Source organism: Peromyscus maniculatus, chromosome 10, assembly GCF_049852395.1.
Source record: "Peromyscus maniculatus bairdii isolate BWxNUB_F1_BW_parent chromosome 10, HU_Pman_BW_mat_3.1, whole genome shotgun sequence".
NCBI classification, from domain to species: Eukaryota; Metazoa; Chordata; class Mammalia; order Rodentia; family Cricetidae; genus Peromyscus; species Peromyscus maniculatus.
The window spans coordinates 95,124,948-95,144,942 of NC_134861.1; the positions used below are offsets into that span (position 1 = coordinate 95,124,948).

Sequence of the window (19,995 nt, forward strand, 5' to 3'; positions counted from 1 at the left end):
GCTATTGCTGGCTGGTGTTCCTTTCTTGCTAGGATGGGTTGGTGATCAAAGGTGATGATTAATTCCTTGTACCCATTTCTGCCCTCAGCTTCCTGATATAAAAACTATTGATGAGTGATTATGTACTCTAAAGATTTAAAGTAGAGCTGACTGATTCTTTTTCATATATAAAAGTTTAGATTTGTTATTAAGATTTCTTATTTACCTTTTGAGATAAATAATAAAGTGATTGATCATTTCTTTGTAACTGCAAAATGTAGCCTGCCAGCGGAAGAACTATCTGAGAAAATATTTTGCTTGTTTGTACTCTGTCAATCTATAGCAAGTTGCTTGGGTATGAATGTGGGTTCTTGAGAACAATTTTATTTTCACCTGTAATACATACAATGTTTAACCATATAAGGGGTATGGAAAACTTCCTGTTTTTTACTTCTATTCTTTGTAATCACGCACTTGACAAATAGAATGTAACCATATTGTAATTTTTATACTGCTTGAAAGATTTTGCTGGGGTATACAAGCTGTAAGGGAAAAAATAAAGTTAGTTAGAAGGGAAACATCAAGAGAGGCAAAAGAGAAACATCTGGATAGAAGTAAATGAAGAAATAAACAAGAGAGATGATGGCGAGACCCTAAAGGTGTATATGTGTGTGTGTGTATGTGTGTGTGTGTGTGTGTATGTATGTGTGTGTGTGTGTGTGTGTTTTCCCTTTTCACCAGCCCCAGAGAGTTATATTTTACTCCCTCAAATAGAAAAGTCAAGTTGAGTGATTAGTCTGCTGACTCAGTGGATCCCCCTCAATCCCTGAGTTGCTGAAGGCTGGTCCTTATGGCAGCAATAATCCTTGGATTATCTTTTCTGTTTTTTTTTTAAACAAGCTTATTATTATTTTATTTAGTTTCACTGCCAGATGTTAGCTTTAAGATCTGAAATGTAACACTCATTTTTAGGGCCTAACTTTTCAAGTTCCTGAATTACCTAAACCACTATTGTTCCCCTTACTGATATTTCTGCCTGCTTTTCACTAGCCCCATTAACAGAGGAAATGGAAAGCAAAACTTGCTATTTGTGCAAAACTTGAATAAAAGACTGGATAGGATAGGGCGTTCACAATAATAACTTTAATAAGATTTAAAATTGGTCTGTATGAGGATAATAATATCCCTCTTCATAAGAGGATAACAATTGTTGTCAAGTACTTGGGTAATTCAAGTAATACATGAAAGCAACACTGGGCTGCCCCTTGCATAGGGAGATATTATCACTGTCACATTAGTGAGAAGAAGCCTGTGCTGGTGCTTGGATAGTTTTAGCCCAAGACTTATCTAAACCTTTACAGCTTATGGGAGAAGGAACAGTGCAATGTGATGTCTTTCCTTTTGCAAAAAGTAAACAACAATGGACCTTTCTATAGGTTTGCAATGAGAAAAATCCTTCACTATGGGGAAGGCACTTGTAAAATTACAAGGAATGTTCCTATTATTTTATTATTTCCTTTACTTATGTATTTGAATAAGTTATACTGATCTACTTCTGGTTTTCTTTTTTTAAACTTAGCTCCTCTTAGAAAGTGCTGTGTTTAATTGATAGTTATCTCAACAGTCTGTAACAATCAAACAGGTTTTCCCCCTGATAGTTTGGTTAGGTTTATGTATGACTTAAAGCAATGACCTTAGCCCAAGGTCTCATCCACAGCTGAAGCCTGGGAAACAGCCCTGGAACAAGTATTCAATCCATCTTGGCCAGGACCCGAGCCCCATGGCAGTCAGTGCCTCTCACACTTGCATCCCGACTCCATGAATCCACAGTGAACTGTGGTTCATCCTTCTCACTAGTTTTCAAATTATCTGAGAATAAACAAAGCAGGCAATACAGAGGGATGAGAAAAAATTGGAGCCAGAAAGTATATGCATTATTTATAAAGCTTAAAATATGATAGAAAGGGAATGATTGAGGAGTGTCTGGACAGATTACAAGGATTAGAATATTCTCAAATGAAACCGGGTTGCTACATGTTCTCAGTTTCGTATTCATAGCTGAGTCCACAAGGGAAAAGATACATGTCTAGGGAACTGTTTGACCTATGTGTATGATTTGAATGTTCATGGTGTGTGCATATGCATGTGTGCATGTACATGCATGTGTTTGTGTGTGTGCATGCACTTATGTGTTTGTGTGTGTGTGTGATTATGTGCATATATGTGTGTTCAAACATGCCTTTGCTGATGGGTAAGTACAGAAAAGAGGCTATATGAAACCAAGATAGAAATAAAGTCTGTCTTAGAAACATTGTGACTGAATAAACACAAAGAAACTCTAGAATAATTAGATATTTAGAAACATCACACAAGTATAAAGCAGAAATACCAGGGATCCAGCTAAAGGAAACAGGCTGTACCTGCAAGGGAGAGATTATTTCCTTAACAGAATCTGATGAGTTTCTGAATCTAGGTCTATTTATTTGTTATTTTATTTTATTTATGTGAATGTATGCCACATGAGCCTGTGCCCATGGAGGTATCACAGGAATTAGATGCCCTGGAGCTGGGATTACAGTTGGTAGTGAGTGGCCAGGCAGGGCATGGGTTCTGGGAGATGGAACTCTAGTTCTCTGGAAGAGCAGCAAGTGCTCTTGACTGCTGAGTCATCTCTCTAGTTCTGAATCTAGGATTAAAAAGCATCAAGGAAAACAGTTTTAATTGGAATTGAAAACTGTGAGTGGAATTTGGAGTCCAGGCCAAAAACAAAACAAAACAAAACAACAACAACAAAAAAAAAAAACCACCAAAAAATAAACAAACAAAACCCTTCATTTATTTATTTATTTATTTATTTATTAAAAATTTTTTCTTTCCTTTTATATACCAATCCCTGTTCCACGTCTGTCCCCTTCACCCACTTCCCTCCACCTACCCCCATCCCACCTCCATCCCCTCCTCATAGAGGGTAAGACCTCCCTTGGGTAGTCAACACAAGCTGGCATACCAAGTTGGGGCTGGACCTAGCCCCTCCTCCTTGCATAAAGGCTGAGTAAGGCATCGCACCACAGGGAATGGGCTCTAAAAAGCCAGTTCATGTACCCAGGATCAGTCCTGGTCCCACTGCCAGGGGGACCCACAAACACATCAAGCCACACAACTTTCGCCCACATTCAGAAGGCCTAGTGCAGTCCCATGCAGGTTCCCCAGCTGTCAGTCCAGAGTCCATGAGCTCCCAGTAGCTTGGGTCAGCTATCTCTGTGTTTTTTCCCATCATGATTCTGATCCCCCTTGCTCTTATAATCCTTCCTCTCACTCTCCAACTGAACTCCAGGATCTTGGCCAAATGCTTGGCTTTTTAACATCATCCAGACCACTAAACAAGCTAGACATATACTCAAGAGTTTTCAAAAATTATATACATTCAACACAGTCATAATATTTATGTATAAATGTGGAAGTCATGGACATTCTTTACTGTTTCTTTTATGCAGTTCCATATCTTCCAAATCTCAAGGGTTGAGCTAACTTTTAATTAGATTAAATGTAGATATATATTTCGCTGTGGCTTTCTTGTACCGTTCACTCTGGTGGTATGGGAGGATGGAATATGACTTGTTCTGCTACCGAAGTTATGCCAGTTTATAGGTGTGTGCCAGTGGCTGACACTGTGCCACATTCAGGCTGTAAATGACATTGAACTTTTTCTTTTAGGCCAGTGACTATAGCTGATTTAATTGATATCTGATCTCATGGAGAGCCAATTTGTGATGGAATATCTGAGTGGGAAGGACACCACAGGAGATTCTCTTCCTATGTCTTTTTACTCCTTCTCTTCATTATATTTCTACCTGAGATGTAGCAGGATTTATTCTGCCCATTCAGGCAATAGTACCCCCTTTCCCTGAATCATGTGACCCAGTATCTTCTGACAGAGAGTGTGGTCCCTCGTGTCTTTCCATTGTTAGGTCTGAAGGAAATTCCAATTCCCCAAACTGCAAAAGGCAGTTCATATATCCAGAAATGAGTTCAACCTGGACTATAGGATGATTTCAGGCCATTGGCTAAAAGCCAGTGGTTCCTCAGGAACTTGTGAGGCTGGTTCTCTATCAAAAGGAGTTATGTTGCTTACCTTTGGCAGAAGGAACATATGGCTACCTGTAGTGACTATTAGCATATCAAAGCTCATGCTGGCCTCCAGGCCCTCTCAGTACCACAAGTACCTGCTACACATTTTCAAAGTCCATGCTAGCATCCTATACCATCTTACCTGCTTGTACCCCAAACTCCTTCCAGCTCTCAGGGCTTCCCTCCTCCAGCTACTCATTCCCCTTCTTATGGTGATATTTTATTTGTACTGAAATGTGATTTTATTTGCATGTTAATAAATAAAGATGCCTGGGGGTTAGAGCTAATAGCAAGCTATAGCAGAAACTGGGCGGTGGTGGTACATGCCTTTAATCCCAGCACTTAGGAGGCAGAGATAGGCAGAGATCTCTGTGTGTTCAAGGATACAGCCAGCATGGAGACACACGCCTTTAATCTCAATACCAACCACCGAAGACCTGGAGGTCTGTATAGATGGGCAGTGATGAGGAAGTCATGTGGTTGGGTTTACAACCAATGAGAAGGCAGAACAGAAAGTCAATAAAAAGATACACAGGAAGTAGGTCTCTTGGCTGAAGAGGACAGCAGCAGCAGTGAAGGGTAAGGTTTTTAGCTCTTAGCTCTGTCTGACCTCTTGGGCTTTCATCTCTGCATTGGCTGTGTTTCTTATTTAAATAGATGGTTACATCTATGTAGCTAGAGTTTTTCTGCCTTGCCCACAGTCAGGACAAATCTTTGTCACCTGCCAGTCCCACAGCCGCTCAGACCCAACCAAGTAAACACAGTTGCTTAGAAACTGTATGGCCGTGGCAGGCTTCTTGCTAATTGTCCTTATAGCTTAAATTAATCCATTTTCACAAATCTATACCCTGCCACGTGGCTTGTGGCTTACCGGCATCTTTTCATGCTGCTTGTCAGGGTGGCAGATGGCAGTGACTCCTTCTGCCTTCCTGTTCTTTTATTTTTCCTCTTTGTTAGTCCTGCCTATACTTCCTGCCTAGCCACTGGCCAATCAGGTTTTATTTATTGACCAATCAGAGCAATTTGACATACAGTCTATCCCACAGCACAGCCAAGTGCAGACCATCTCAGACACCTGCACTCAGGCCCATGGTCCTAATCATCCTCTATGTGGACCTGCTGGGTAAAGCCACAAGGAACCCGAGAATGGGCTCCCACAGGACATACAGAACATCCCACAGCACATCTACATCTTATAACCCTGCTATTCTCTCTCTCTCCCTCTTTATTACTTGCTCTCGTTCTCCTCTTCTATTTCTCTCACTATATTTTCTCTGTTCTTTGTCCTCTGCTATTCTCTCCTCTTGTAGACAGCCACATCCATGTCCATTCTGCTGGCTATGTTCAGTCTACTGCTTTTTCTCCCTGCTCTGGACTCTTCCAGATGCCTTTGGCTGTTCTCTCTCTCATATCTACTGTTAAAAAAAATGCCTCCCCCTAACCATACCACAGAGCAGTCATGTCATCAGTTTGTACACCATTTCACTTAGCTAAGACAAAGCTGGACTTGTTGGGAAGGAATTTCCAATGGGAAACAAAGAGAAAAAAATCAAAACAGGCGTTCAGAAATGGCCATGCTTTAAAGCCCAGCCGCCTAGCTCCATCCTGAAACCCGATCTTGGTGCACACAGCACCCACACAAGTTCTGTGCTGTTGATGGGAGCCTGTAGGAAATGCAAGGAGCTTGGCAACGCTTGACTGTTCTGTTTTGTTACTGTGTGTTTTGCCCTCTTAGGAATTTATGTTTTCATAAGAGAAAACATAATGAAAGGGCCCCATCTCTGATATTAATGAACAATTGGGTAGCATGACAATGACCAGCTCTATGCTAAGGGCTTCAGGGAATCTGGCAAGGAGTCTGCTGGAAAAGAGCAATTTTTAAATGAGGAAATCCCATTAAAACACATTTTTATTCCACACTTGTTTAATAGTAACATTTGACTTGTATATAGAAACATTAGACCGATCAATTTTAAATATTCAGTTCATCCTAACTAAATTCCTACTAAAGGATGACCTAAAAGGAATCATGTCCAGGGGGCTTAGTGTTTCTGACCTTGACTGACAGCTGGACAAGCTACTCAGATGTAAGGCTGTTATCTTCTTTCTTTTGTCCTCTTTCTACTTGATTTCTAGTCTCTGGATTGCCTCCCAGGTCGTGAAGGCATTCTATACCCTCCATCTATACAGTGTACCCCCTCAAGTTCTACCTGGGAGCTTGTGTCTTTTTCTTAGCTGTTATTCAGAAGATATCCAGGACCCAGGATTCCTAGGAAGTTAGTTTGGTCCTCAGAATCAATCCTGGGTTTTGTAGAGTTTGTTGACAATGTGCTTCTATGGTGATATTTTATTTGTACTGAAATGTGATTTTATTTGTATGTTAATAAATAAAGTTGCCTGGGGGTCAGAGCAAATAGCAAGCCATAGCAGAAGCCAGGCGGTGGTGGTGCACACCTTTAATTCCAATCACATGACAGGCAGATCTCTGTGTGTTTAAGGATACAGCCAGCATGGAGACACATGCCTTTAATCTCAATACCAAACATAGAAAAGACCTGGAGGTCTGTATAGACAGGCAGTGACGAGGAGGTCATGTGGTTGGGTTTACAACCAATGAGAAGGCAGAACAGAAAGTCAATAAAAAGACAGACACACAGGAAGTAGGTCTCTTTCTCAGGGGAAGGACGGCAGTGGCAGCGAGGGGTAAGAAAGGGCTTTTAGTATCAGCTCTTAGCTACTACTCTGACCTCTTGGGCTTTTAACTGCATCTGGCTCTGTGTTTCTTATTTAATAAGACCATTACATCTACATGCTTCCCACCTGGGATTACAGTTGGCTTGACACCTTTACTTCAAATGACCCTTTGGCATAGTCTCAGCAGACACCCTGGAGATGAAGGAGAAACATCACTTCCTAGAGATCTGTGGGAGCCTTATTAGCCTCCTCCTCTGGTGAGAATAAGGGGTCTGCCACTGGTTTCAGAATTTATCTCTTCTTAAAGTTATTACAGGGTATAGGAAAGTTGTGTCCCAACCCAACTAACCCTCAGGGGCATTATAACACAGCCAGAATCTAGTGAGCAGCCAAGTGTTTTCTAGTTCAACTTGTATTCCCATGTCACAGATTTCTGTCTAAATCCCATCAGGCTTCAGTGAGGCCCTTCTCTTTCTGCAGGAAAGACTGTGGTCTGTGGTAGTGGACGCAACTCTTCCTTCATCCCAATTGCCGTCTCCATGACAACCTTCCCCTCTTTCTGTGCTTCCAATAGCCTAAGAACCCCATACATCACACTTACTGTTGAGGTGGTGTCAAATGGAGGAAATAGAGACATGGATGTGAAGGCCAAAGGCCTTGGGCACAAGGATGAAGTGTGTCTTCATCTTTCGGACAGGGGGACTGCCCAACAACCACCCTGTGTTCAATTTTGTATCACCTTGGGCCCAAATTGCTGTGGTAACATTTGTTATATCCTGAGGTAGGCGCCCAATATAATAGCCCTCTTGCCTTTTTGAAATGTCACAGTCTTGAATCATACCTGCTGACACTTGTCTTCCGGAGACTTTTAGGCTGTAAAATGTGTGCAGACTTCATTTTGGTTAATTTCATCGTTCTGCAGCTCTCAACTGAAACAGCCCATGGGCTGTCACTTGCCAGTGTAACAGAGTGCCATTACCACATGCAAGGCCTTGTGGGTTGATGAAGGTCATTTGTCCCCACCAATCAGAAAACAGGCCTCGTGAGTGAGTGAATTCTACACATATTTTTTTTTTTAAAGGAAATGGCAAAAGAGGTTATCCCCCCCCTCCCAAGAACTTAATTTAATTCATTAAAGGACGGAGGCTTCTCCTGACAGAAAAATCAATTTTCTAGTGGCACCTTAGCAGATTCATTTTTCCCCCCATGCCTGAAGGCAACAGAGAGGAAACACCTATTAATGCCCGTCCAGACTTTCGTCTGGAGTGTTTGTCAACCTGAGACTGTAACCTGGACATCCCTAAAGACAAAAAAAAATCTCATGACAGTTTCTAAACAGTCTAAAACACAAGACTTCAATAAAGCGGAGAGTGCCAAATACCCAGAACCATAAGCTGTCCATTTGAAATTGGTTCTGTGTATATGTGACAGTGGATAGGGTGGGGGAGAGGAGGCCACATCAGGAACCCCTTTTCCTCTGTGTTCTCTTTCTTGGGGTATGATTCTGAGAACTCTAAAGGGGTGTCAAGACCTTTCATTATACTTAGCATTTCTCTAGATGCCTGACTAGAGGGCACTCATGTAAATATGCATATTTATGCATGTCGAGGAACAAAGGCTTAGGCTAACGAAGGAAGGCTGGGCAGAGGCCGAGGCCGGCCGTGGCAGCACATATAACCATTGTGTGGGTCTTGAAGAAACACGGGAGGGGGAGCCTTGTATTACTGATACTCCACTCAGCCATCACCCAGAGGATCTGTGACCAGCACTCACTCATGTTGCACTCGGTGGAAAGGAACTCTGCCAACTGTGGAGGGCGCAGGCTGGCAGGCGTGTCTGGTGGGGCACCCAGCAGGGCTCCGGAGGGAGGTGAAGCTGGCGTGCAGGGCGGGGCTCCCGCCATCCCATCAGTGCCGCTCGGGTCCTCTGAAGCCGCCAGCTGCCAACTGAAACCTGAAACCCGGCAGCGTCTGCAGGCTGGCCCCGCTCAGTTGTTCCAGCCTCTTGTACTGTATATTTACACATTCGCACACAATCACTCTTTCTAACTTCAGGACTCCTTTGCGCAACTGCTAGGATTTCTCAAGTGCATGTGGCAACTCAGCCCCGGTGAAAGAAAGCCAGTGGGTCTCGGGAGGAGATCGCAGGCCGGCGGGGGCCCCCCAGGCTGCGGAGGGGACAGGACTAGAGCGCGACAGCGACGGCTGGGGGATTCCCCCCAACTTTCCGCGCAGCTGCGGCTGGCTCTGCGGCCACCCGGGGCTTCCTCCTCCAAGAGCAGCGCGCAGGCCAGGCGAATGGGGCTCTGCGCTTGCCCGGGCTGTGGGAAGTGAAGGGCACCCCGCCGGCCTGAACTCATCTTCTGGCCGGTCCTAGGAGCCTGGGACGTCGGAGCAGTCGCCATCCCGCATAGGTCCCTCGTCCCCAGCAGGGTAGGTGATGTGACTGCTGCGGGAGGTGGAGGAACCATTGGGAGGGCGGGTAGCAGCTTCAGGCTACAGGAACGGGGAGGTGGGGGCTGCTGCGAGCCAGGGGCAGTGCCGGGACCCTACGCTGGTTCAGTGCCGTGTGTGCCTGTGTGTGTGTGAGCCTGTGTGCGCGCAAGCGTGTGTGTGTGTGTGTGTGTGTGTGTGTGTGTGTGTGTGTGTGTGTGTGTGTGTACCCGCAGGCAACACAAGCAGGCAGGCATCCTGTGTTTCTGACTTGCAAAACAGATGCAATTAGTACAGCTCTTTCTTTGGCAATCCACCTTCTCCTTTCCTCCGGTGGTGTTTCAGCCAGTCGCAGAGTTGCCTAGACAACTGGCCTGTGGAGGTAGATTTCAATATATATTGTGTTTCCAAAAAGCGATAGAGACTCTTCAGTGATTTTAAAGACACACAGATGGGTTTAGAGTTTTTGAACGAGTAGTTCTTTTTCTTTCCCCCTGAGGAAGTATCCATCTACTTTTAAAAAGAAGCATGCAGTACGTTCTCATTAAGAAAAAAAATAAAAATAAAAAAACCAAAAAAAAAAAAAAAAAAAAACAGGAAACAACTTCAGTAGCGTTTCTGTGTCAGCCCTCAAAGATTGTTACTCCGAGTCCCTCAGAGATGCTGGGTTGTCCAATACTGTCTCATAAAAGAGACCCTGGCTCTGTTGTCATCTGTTCCAGTTCATCCGAACCTCTCAAGTTGTTCCTGTTTTCATCGTATTACTCATCATATTTTATATTGCATCTGTTTTAGCCTTCCAAGACACCATTGTTTCATCCCATTCTTAAAAAAGGAACCGAGTAAATCAGGCTAGGTACTGGAAATATAAACGTTGTCAAAGATTTGTTTATCTGTAAGTAAAAAGTTTCATATTGTTAGGTCTACTAAATAAGACAAATTGATTGAAATCTGGGGATGTTTGCAGTGGCATTTAAAAGCTTTACTCAGTTTCTGGGAAGATGGACAGGCTGATTCCGTGCAGGCTCTTCCCCAGTTCTAATTAAGATCTCATGACTAGCTCTTGAGGGCAAGACATGGTATTAGTATTGAACTGGCCATCAACAGCATATAGGATTACTATATTAGAAAAAGCTAGGAAGCAAGTCTAAAGCTACCCGAGGGCTTCTCAGTCCTCTTTTAAATTCCTGGCTACTTAATTAATCTTCTCTGAGGATACTTCTTAACTTTCAAGAGAACTCAACAGTAAAACTTCTCATTCCATCTTTCCTGAGTGTCCAATCTCCAGAAAACACTTCAGAATTCTGTTCTCTCTTAGAGCCATAGTAAAGCTGTCAAAGACTTTGCCTTAGACATGGTGGAAGGTGGAGCCATCAACTCTAAAACAAATAACATCATCCTATCACACAGAGGAGAAGAGTTCTTAGTGAAAGATCTTTCCAAGGGAACAGGGACAGACTCAAGTTTTGAGGTCCGGAATATATTGTTTGAGGTACATGGAAGTTAACACACCACAACAGGATACAGGTGTGTGTGTGTGTGTGTGTGTGTGTGTGTGTGTGTGTGTGTGTGTCTTTCTGCATGAGAAACTCAGGGTTCTTGACTTTCAGTCACATTGCCATCATTGCTTTTATTTCAGCATCTGAGGGCTTTGATTTAACACATGGTGGTTTCTCTCTAATAATTTTTTGGGATTTATGTAAGGTGAGCATGAAGTATTTTAAAAAATACCAACCTGACTATGAGTGGGATAAAATTAAGTTCTTGAGAACAAACCCAAAATCCACTGTAGAAACAAATAGTGATGTATCTTTCCAGACAAGAATGTAGTGAAAAAGGATGTTGGCTGAAATCTCCAGGGAAATTTGTCCAGTTTTTGCTTCAGATCATGATTGCTAAAGCTCTGATTGCTGTCCTGGATGGTAGAATTATTTCTCATGTGACCCTGGACTCTCCTGGGTGGAGGGCGAGGGTGGGTCAGGCAGTGGGGGAGATGAGCAGCCGGGTACCGTGAGAGTCTAAGTGGTGTTTACCAGCGGTGCCTGTAAGAGCTGCGCTGTGACCTACTGGCCCACTGAGGAGTCTCTTTCTGGCTTCTGGCATCCTGGTTGGCTTCTCTGGCCTCAAGCAGGCACTGGTGCTGTCAGGTCCTGGCTGGGCTCCCTCATTTCCTGTCCGGAGTAGGAGCAGGGCGGAGGCACTCTCTCTTACCTGGAATCAGTTTCCGCTGGTATTTTCCGGTCAGAGGTGAAAAATGAATTTCCCTTGAATTCAACATGTGTTGGGCCGATTGTTTCTTTCTGCCCCCATTATTTATTTATTTACTTTTTTTTTTTTTTATGAGAGGTGTATGTTTTGTAAAACTGAGCTTGGCAGGTGAGGTGTTCTCAGCCTGGATGGCAGGGGAAGATTTGGCCACATGACTTGTCACATATGGATGCAGAAGGGTATGAGGGTTCTCAGACCCCCAAGCCTCTACTCTGTCACATTACACTGAGAAGAAGGGGAGGGGGAGGGAAAGAGAGGGAGGGCAGGATTGAGGGAGGGAGGGAGGGACTGAGGGAGGGAGGGTGGGAGGGAGGAAGGGGGAGGGAGTTAAGTGAGGGATAAAGGGAGGGGGGAGAGGGAGAGAGAGAGAGAGAGAGAGAGAGAGAGAAAGAGAACCTTTTCTTTTAAAATAAAATAATGCAGGTTTACTTCTTAAAGCCATGGGAAAAGGGACTCAGATTTCTCCCAGATGGAGAAAGATATTTCAGAATACAGTTGTAAATGGACACCATAGCCATGAAGTCAGTGCTGAGCCTCATGTTAAATCTGACAAGGGTAGCTCGCTCGTCTGTGCTCTGGGACTAAAACCTCACAAGATTCTGTTGGGATAAGCAGTGAAGTAAAAACGCATTTGGAAGGAAAAGGATCATGGTGTTGAAGACTCAAAGAATAATCATTTTTCAGAGATTTTCATGTTCATGTGTCCTTGAAGTAGCATCTGCCTCTACTAAAGTGACATTACGATGAACCTCTTTTATTGGAGGTATTTTAAGAAAAGGTTTCTCTGTGTAGCCCTGGCTGTCTTGGAACTCACTCTGTAGGCCAGGCTGGCCTCGGAACTCCCAGAGATCCTCCTGCCTCTACCTCCCCAGTACTGGGTATTAAAGGCATATGCCACCACCATCCATAATGAATCTTTATAAAACCTAAAATGGATATGCAAATCCCTTGTTCTGCAGCCTTGGTTGGAGCCCAGTGAGCTAGAGTAGTAACTTGAAGTTCTTTGTATTTGTCTCTTTGCATGAGATGCTGGGATTGAAACTAAGCCTTTCAACATGTACTAAGTAAGTGCTTTACCAGTGAGCCATTTGTCTGTGTGTGTATGTGTGTGTGTGTGTGTGTGTGTGTGTGTGTGTGTGTGTGTGTGATGTGTGTGAAGTCAGACTTTTCTTTAGGCTGCCAGCTCACAAATAATGACACAGAGACTTCTTACTAATTATTAAAGCTTGGCCATTAGCTTAGACTTGTCCCATTAACTCTTATAATTTAAATAAACCAATCCTTTTGATCTATGTTCTTTTACATGTCTCAGTTACCTTTACTTTGTAATGCCCAAGCTGCTTGTTCTGAGTCTCCTGCCTGATATGTTCACCTTACTTCTTCCCAGCGTCCTCTGTGCCTGGAAATCCTGCCCAGCTATTGGCTGTTCAGATTTTTATTAAACCAATCAGAGTGACACATCTTCACAGTGTATAAAAAAAGATTATTCCACAACACATATATGTATATATGAATATATGTTTTAGCAATTCTTTGAGTATTTTATACAATGTAATTTGTTTCTACTTATCCCTATTATTCTCCCTAACTCATCCCAGATACACTTCCTCCTCTTTACCCATCCCTAACTTCCTGTCATTAAAAAAAAATAATCCACTGGTTGAAATTTGTGCTGCCCTTATATTCATGAGTGTGGGGCCATCCACTGGATCATGAATGTTTGACTTACTAGGAACCTCCCTCTTAAAGAAAACTTCTTACCCTCCACCCCAGAAGCCATAAACTGTCCATTGCAGCTTCTTGGTAAGATGTGGGGGCTTGTGAGACCCTTTGCCCTCCATGCTGCAATATTGACTGCCGTGATCTTGTGTAGAAAACCACATCTATGGTGAGTTCATGAGTGCAGCAGTTCTGTCTCGTCCAGAAGACACTGGTTTGCTCCTGACCCCTGACTTCCGGTCCTTACAATCTCTCCAACCCTCCTGTCACTAGGATCCCTGAACCTTCTGGTAAGGGGAGGTCACAGAGATGTTCCACTTGTGACTAAGCACTCCACTGACGTTTATCCTCTGAACTTTGACCAGTTGTCAGTTTCTGCCTTAACCACTGCCCATTACACACTGACACTTCTTGGGTAAGTGCGAACAGCTGCATTCTTCTTGGGGTATAAAGATAGCAAATGTGGGCCCCCTCACCATGAATTCTTGGCCACATTTAGAAAGTGATTGGTTAGTCCCATAACATTTGTGCCATTATTACACCCATGGGCATGCCATGCTGGTTAGTATTGTAGATCATGTGACTGGCTAAGAATCTTGATTACTTTTTTGCCCCAGAAGCCCACATAGCACCTTCTAGTGCTATAAGAGCCAACCAGCAGGGAGAAAGATTCTTGGTTAAAATTTGGTTAATATTGGTATTCATTTTGACTTTCTCATGTACTTTGACCAAAGTGTGTAGTGTCTTCCACAATCAGGTCTCACCATCAAGTTCCTGGAGGTCTCAGCTCTTTTAAAATTGTATGCTGCTTATTTTTTTTTCTTCCTTTTGATTTGTTTTGATAGGGTCTTGCTAACTTGCCCAGGATGGACTTGAACTTGTGATTTTCCTGCCTCTGACTCTGAAGTAGCTGGATTTGTAGGCCTGTGCTTCCAGGCTGGCTAACTTTTTTGCATATTGTCCAAAGGCTCTTCCCTTGCAGCTTCCTTTTCCAGTGTAGTGGATCCTCCCTGATCACATTTCTGATGTCTTGTTCAGGGATTATTTTCTGAAACTCTCCTGTTGCCTAGAAATTTCTTGACCCTGGGCAGTCAATTTCAAAGGAAATTTCCTTTGGAAAAAAAAAATTCCATGCAGGAAGAATTAACAACTCCATCTTGTCTGCCTCAATCTAATTTGATCATGCTTTAAATAATCACAGTCATGTGTCAGCTAATAATGGAGACTCTTCTGAGACATGCTTCCCTATATAATTTCATCATTATGGGACTATCACAGTGTCCTTAAGAAACCTGGAGGAGGCTGCAGCCCAGGCTATAGTAGCCTACTCTAAGACACTTTTGTTTTTGTTGTTCACCATGGAGTGGCATACTGCATGATGTGTGGATTTGTTTTGTTCAGTCTCTTCCTATTCCTAGCTGCTATGAGTTCCTCACTGGATGAGTGGTAGAAGGAGGAAGCTTCTTAGATCCAAATGACTAATCCAGTGTTCCAAATGTAGTAGATAATGCTTTCTTAGTCAATGAGCAAGCAAAGCTGTAAGTAAATGATGTATTGATATATTGATGGCTGCTAGTTCATGCAGATAGTTGTATCCAAATAGTCGGTTGAAGAATAGGTGTTTGGATACTGTATTTTTCTCATGCAACAGTCAGTACTACAAAGCACAAGTCACTCTCTAAATCAGCCCACATATGCCTATTCAACCTCTGCAATATATGAAATAGTGTGCCTTTGCAATTCTAAAGCAAAAATAAATTAAAAGCCACAGTAACATCAACTTTTAAAAGGAATCAAAAATGTTCCTGCAATTAAAAATAATATAAATAGTTTCAATGGATACATATTTGCACAATTATTTTTGTCCCATACTATAAAATCTGTTCTATCAAATCCCAGTGGGAGGTCTGGATTTAGCTGTGAAGACTAATATTGAAGTTAAATTTGGATATGCTACCCTCGGGATGGGCAATAGTCTTAATTAATCAAACAAAATGAAGATACCAATTTTGGCTATTTAATAATTATCTTGAGTGCTAATGCTAGAGGGAAGTCAGAGCTAATTAGAGGGGAAAGCAGATGTGGATACAGAAGAGGGAACACATAAGGGCCACCTCCTTTCATGTCACTGATTCCTCATTATATTGATTTTCTTTTCATCTCATTTGAGCACTAAGGCAAATCCAAAGTTTTTTTCCTAAAAACCTTTGCCTTTGTCTACAGTTATTTCTGCTGTCTGATACACAGAGAGGAGATTACACTCCATTTGATCTAAAATACAAATTGGCTCATTTTATTTTCAAAGCAATGTTACCTTTGTCTCCTACCTCCCTGCCAGTTAGTATATAGACAACATTTCAATCAATTGTGCAAAATACTAATCATGGTTCTCAAACACATCACTTCTTCAGCCTCTCTGGGAATACTGGAAGAATGTGCACGAATGTTAAGTCAAGTTCAACTGTTTATGTGTATGAAATTTTCAAGTTCTCCACATACCTGTATGAAGGTAACTAGAAATTTGCCGGACTACATGCCTTTACTAAACAATTCTTTAACATTCTATAGTCTCCTTTTAAACTGAGAGTCAGGATAAAGACATGGGCTGTATGGAACATTTTTGCACTTCACATTACATAGTTTACTGGTTTTGTGCAAGAATTTTCATGATACATTCACCCCGGTCTTTATTCCCAGGAACTTAAAAAAGTGTGTTTCTCCTGGATAGCCTGTTTTGTTTTGGTTAAGGGAAGCATGACAAAGGAACCACAATAAATCTTCCTTTAGCTTGGAATTCTGGAAGATGAGAGCTGAATCTGATGCTCAGCTGCTCCCTCCCCCAACTGAGGGCTTTCTGAAGACTTGGTCTGCATGGTTTTATGATCCATTTAGTGCACCTGTATCTAAGACACCTTTAACAAGTCAACTATCCACTGTGGGATCAGTTGAATTTATTTTGCACTGTTTAACTCTTTTGACATTTTAGTTAAATATTTATAAAATTCTATTGTGTAACTTTAGTATTTTACAGACAATACTTTCGGGTCACTAAATATAGTTCCCAGAAATAATTTAGGTCTGGTTTCTGTACCTCCTCAGAGAAGATGTTCTTGTCACCAAATGTTACATTTCCTAAAGAACTTAGAAGGAGAACTGAGACTTAGGAACTTTGAAAGTAGATACTTAGGACCAAACATGAGTGTTCTTATCAATGTGTATATCAGGAATGTACAGAAGAATTCCCTTGGGGTGTCTCTGAGAAGTCGAAGAGAAAAATCTTTCTCTGAAAAGTGAAGTTTATTGATGAGTACAGGCTTATGGAGCTGTGACTAGAGCTACTTCCTGAACATGAGACTGAAGCTTCAGAGAACTGAGTGTCCAGGTTCACCAACGATGGAATTATCCCTTGCATTATAATGATTTCTTTCTCTTTCTACAAACCTCTTAATGACCATTGCTCTAATAAATTTTGTGCTTACTGAGTATCAACCACTCCGTGTTTTACAGATGTTATTCCTATTCATAGAAGTAATTAGAATTAACAGTTCTAGAAATGATTATGTTGCATCTGATTCAAAGATCATTTGTGTTGCATGCAGAGAAGCAAGAAACAGTGTCTATGTGAATGCCCAAACACTTCCATTTCCATGATTTACACCAATGACCTTTGGAACCACAGTCTCTGAGCTCCATAGGTTTGCTTTAACTGTATGACTCCAGTCACAAAACTATTGGCATGGAGTATTTGGAGTTCTCTTGTGGGTCCTTTAGATGATGGCACTCTTGTGGTGGTGAGAGGTGACCCCTGGGCTGGCATGCCACAGTCAAAATTCTCTTTTAAGAACTCATCAGCTCAACAATGGAGTGACTCTTTAGGGACTATCTGACCAGCTATTTGTTCTTGGCGAAAGGAAAATTGGAAGATCTGTTTCATGAAGATCCAACCACCTACATCCAGCCCAGACCCAAGGACCAGTGCTTCCTGAGGACAGAGAGCAGGAGGGGAGTGTGATCAAAGGAGGCAAGTCATTTCCAGTGATAGTGCTAGAGAGACACAATGTGAGAAACTCAACAGAAATGAAAGAGGAATGGGAAGGGCCAACTATTTGGGGATTACAACTGAAAATAAAAGAAAAAATGGGGAAAGATTTAATATATGTTGTGGTAGTTAAGGATTCAGTCACTACCTACTAGTCATGGAGGCCTGAGATTACACCCAGCACTTGCCATAGGGGACCACAGCACCAGATAGACCCTAGGATATCTGTTACGTAGCTGAAAAAGCAAGTCCAGAGAGGCCGAGTCCCTTGCCACAAACCACACAGTCACTGAGTTGTAGTTTCAGAACTCAAAGTAAAATATCTCACCCTAAAGGAGTAAATCTTTCTGATGTGCTCTGGAACTAGACTGCATTCCAGACTGGGTAAGCCTTGTGGCCATGAGCTGGCTGCACACACCAGTCTGAAGTACTGTTTTCCTCTTTGTAAAAAACAGGTACTTATTGATCCCTACATCCCGTGTCAGTTTTCATCACAAAGTGAGCAGTGCATGGAAAATGGGTGATGTCCCCACCTTGTAAGCATCAATAGAAACCAATAGTTATTATCATTAAATAATGAACAGAATTCATAATCCATATTTTTCAAATTGCAAGATTTGATCTATCGATGACACACAATCAAATTGGTGATTTTTAAAAGGCATTTTATTTATTTTTAATTTCGGTGTCTGAGTGTTTTGTCTGCATATATGTATGTGTACTACCTGTGCACAGTGCCTGAACTTCAAAAGAAATCATCAGAGCTCCTGGTCCTGGAGTTAAAAACCATTACCTGCTGGGTGGGTGCTGGGAAATGGAATTGGGTCGACTAGAGCAACAGGTGCACTTTACTGCTGAGCCATCTCTTCAGTCCCCTAGTGAGTGATTTTTGGCCAACACTTTTTTTTTAATTAAGAAGGAGTAGAATGAGACAGAACAGAACTGAATATAAAAAGTCAGTGTTCATTATGTGTTTTAAAAAGTAAAATATATCCCACATATTTTAATTTCAGTTGCATATACTTTTGTTATTGCATGGAAATGGAAAATGCACTTGGGGTTTTGATAATACTGGAAAAAAGTCCTTAATGAACCCTCAGTGTGGCGACTCACATGTAACCTCGGTGCTCGACTTTGACCCTGGGTGTGTTTCTCTCTCACTCTCCACATTTTTAGTTTTTGGAGACAAGATCTCTCCCTGGTGTTGGCTCATTCACATAGACTAGCTGACCAGCAGACCCCAGGGGTTTGCTGCCCCAGGCAGATCTGGGGTCACACACACACACACACACACACACACACACACACACACACACACACACACACCTGGCTTTTCCATGGGTGCTGGGGGTTCCAATGCAGGTGTCCAGGCTTGCACTGTGAAGCCTTTCCAGCCAGAAATGTTTATTTTGAAAAGTTCATGTAGATGGGGGTATTGGCAATCCAGCCCACACGGTAAAAATTCTGATAAGAAAGTATTTTAATAATGTGGAAATGATATGAATTTATATGTCAGGAGAACTTTTTTCACATAACAGATGTATTGAGTCCATGGATTCATTGTATGTTGTCAGTTCAGAGAGAACATGTAACATTGCATTCGCTTTCCTTTCTTGGTCCTGTGTGTGGTCTTTCACTCCTGCATTTGGTTTATGGTTGGAAGATATGTTTACTTTAAGATGTAACAAATATCCCTTTTTCTTTCTATTAATACAATTATCGTGGGGCCAGGGATGTAGCTGAATTGGTAGCATGCTTGCTTATAATATACAAAGCATTGCATAGACTGGGGTGTGGTGGTGAAGGCCTGTACCAGCGTTTGGGAGGCAGAGCTGGGAGGATCAGAAGTTCAAGGTCAGCCTCAGCTGTATTGGGAGTCCTAGGGCAGTATGAGGTATATGAGACCCTGTCTCCAGAAAACCAATTGATGAATCAATCAATCAATCAATCAATTTAAAGGTAGCTTTACAAGTGGCAGTTACTAATTTTATTAAAAACTAGGACTTAATGGTGTGTGATATGTGTTAAGGACAGACATTTCAGGGGGGACACATTTGTAGAGCTTACCAAAGGCTACATTTCATAAACAGTTGCTGGAGACATGCTTCCTAAGGTATGGCATTTCCCATTTCCTGGCTGTGGAAAAGCTAGTAGGGCCTTGGGGAAGGGCTGCTGGAGTATGAACGTGAACCTGACTTGCAGCATTCACTGGCTTCTGCAAATCCAGCTAGATCTTCTAGTTTCTCCAGGCTTTAGTCTCCTTATCAGTAAAGGGAGTCAGAGCAGTGACTTTCTCACGTGGCTTCAGCCTGAAAAGGTCTATTGCCAAATGGTGGCATGGTCCTTCAGAGCAGCTTTGGTGGGGATGTGACTGTGTACGTTTGGCAGGGCTCTCAAACGTGGATATTTGATTTCACTGGGGAGGGAGTTCCTGGATGGTTGTATATGACAATATAATGGTTAGCATGACCTTTCCTTGATGGACATCATGAGCCGACGGGCTTGTTTTCATCAGCTGTGGGTCTGGAGGGAGAGGGGATGCCACTCCGATAGAGGAAGGCAAAGTGCGTTCAGGTGGTTTGTTCATCACAGGGACTGTGCTGAGATACTGGCACTTCATGCTCAGCAATGAAGAAAGCCATTCCCACTGAGAAACTGCACAAATCGGAAGATGTGTTTTAGCTTCAAATTAAATTAAATCACCTGGGGGATTGGAAACAATGTCATTTACCTTGC

At 42.5% G+C, this 19,995-nt stretch overlaps 1 protein-coding gene across 2 annotated transcripts in view; it reads left to right on the forward strand.

Annotated features, from left to right (window-relative positions):
• Positions 1–8,804: 8,804 nt before the first annotated feature.
• Arhgap24 (Rho GTPase activating protein 24) overlaps positions 8,805–19,995 on the forward strand; it is a 410,747-nt gene continuing 399,556 nt past the window's right edge. Inside the window, exons 1-2 of one of the 2 annotated variants that reach the window (XM_076546797.1) lie at positions 8,833–9,233; positions 13,494–13,635. The gene's annotated coding sequence lies outside the window, so the exon portion shown is untranslated. Of the gene's footprint in view, positions 9,234–13,493; positions 13,636–19,995 lie in introns of both variants that reach the window. The other variant, XM_006975407.4, reaches the window with a different exon arrangement.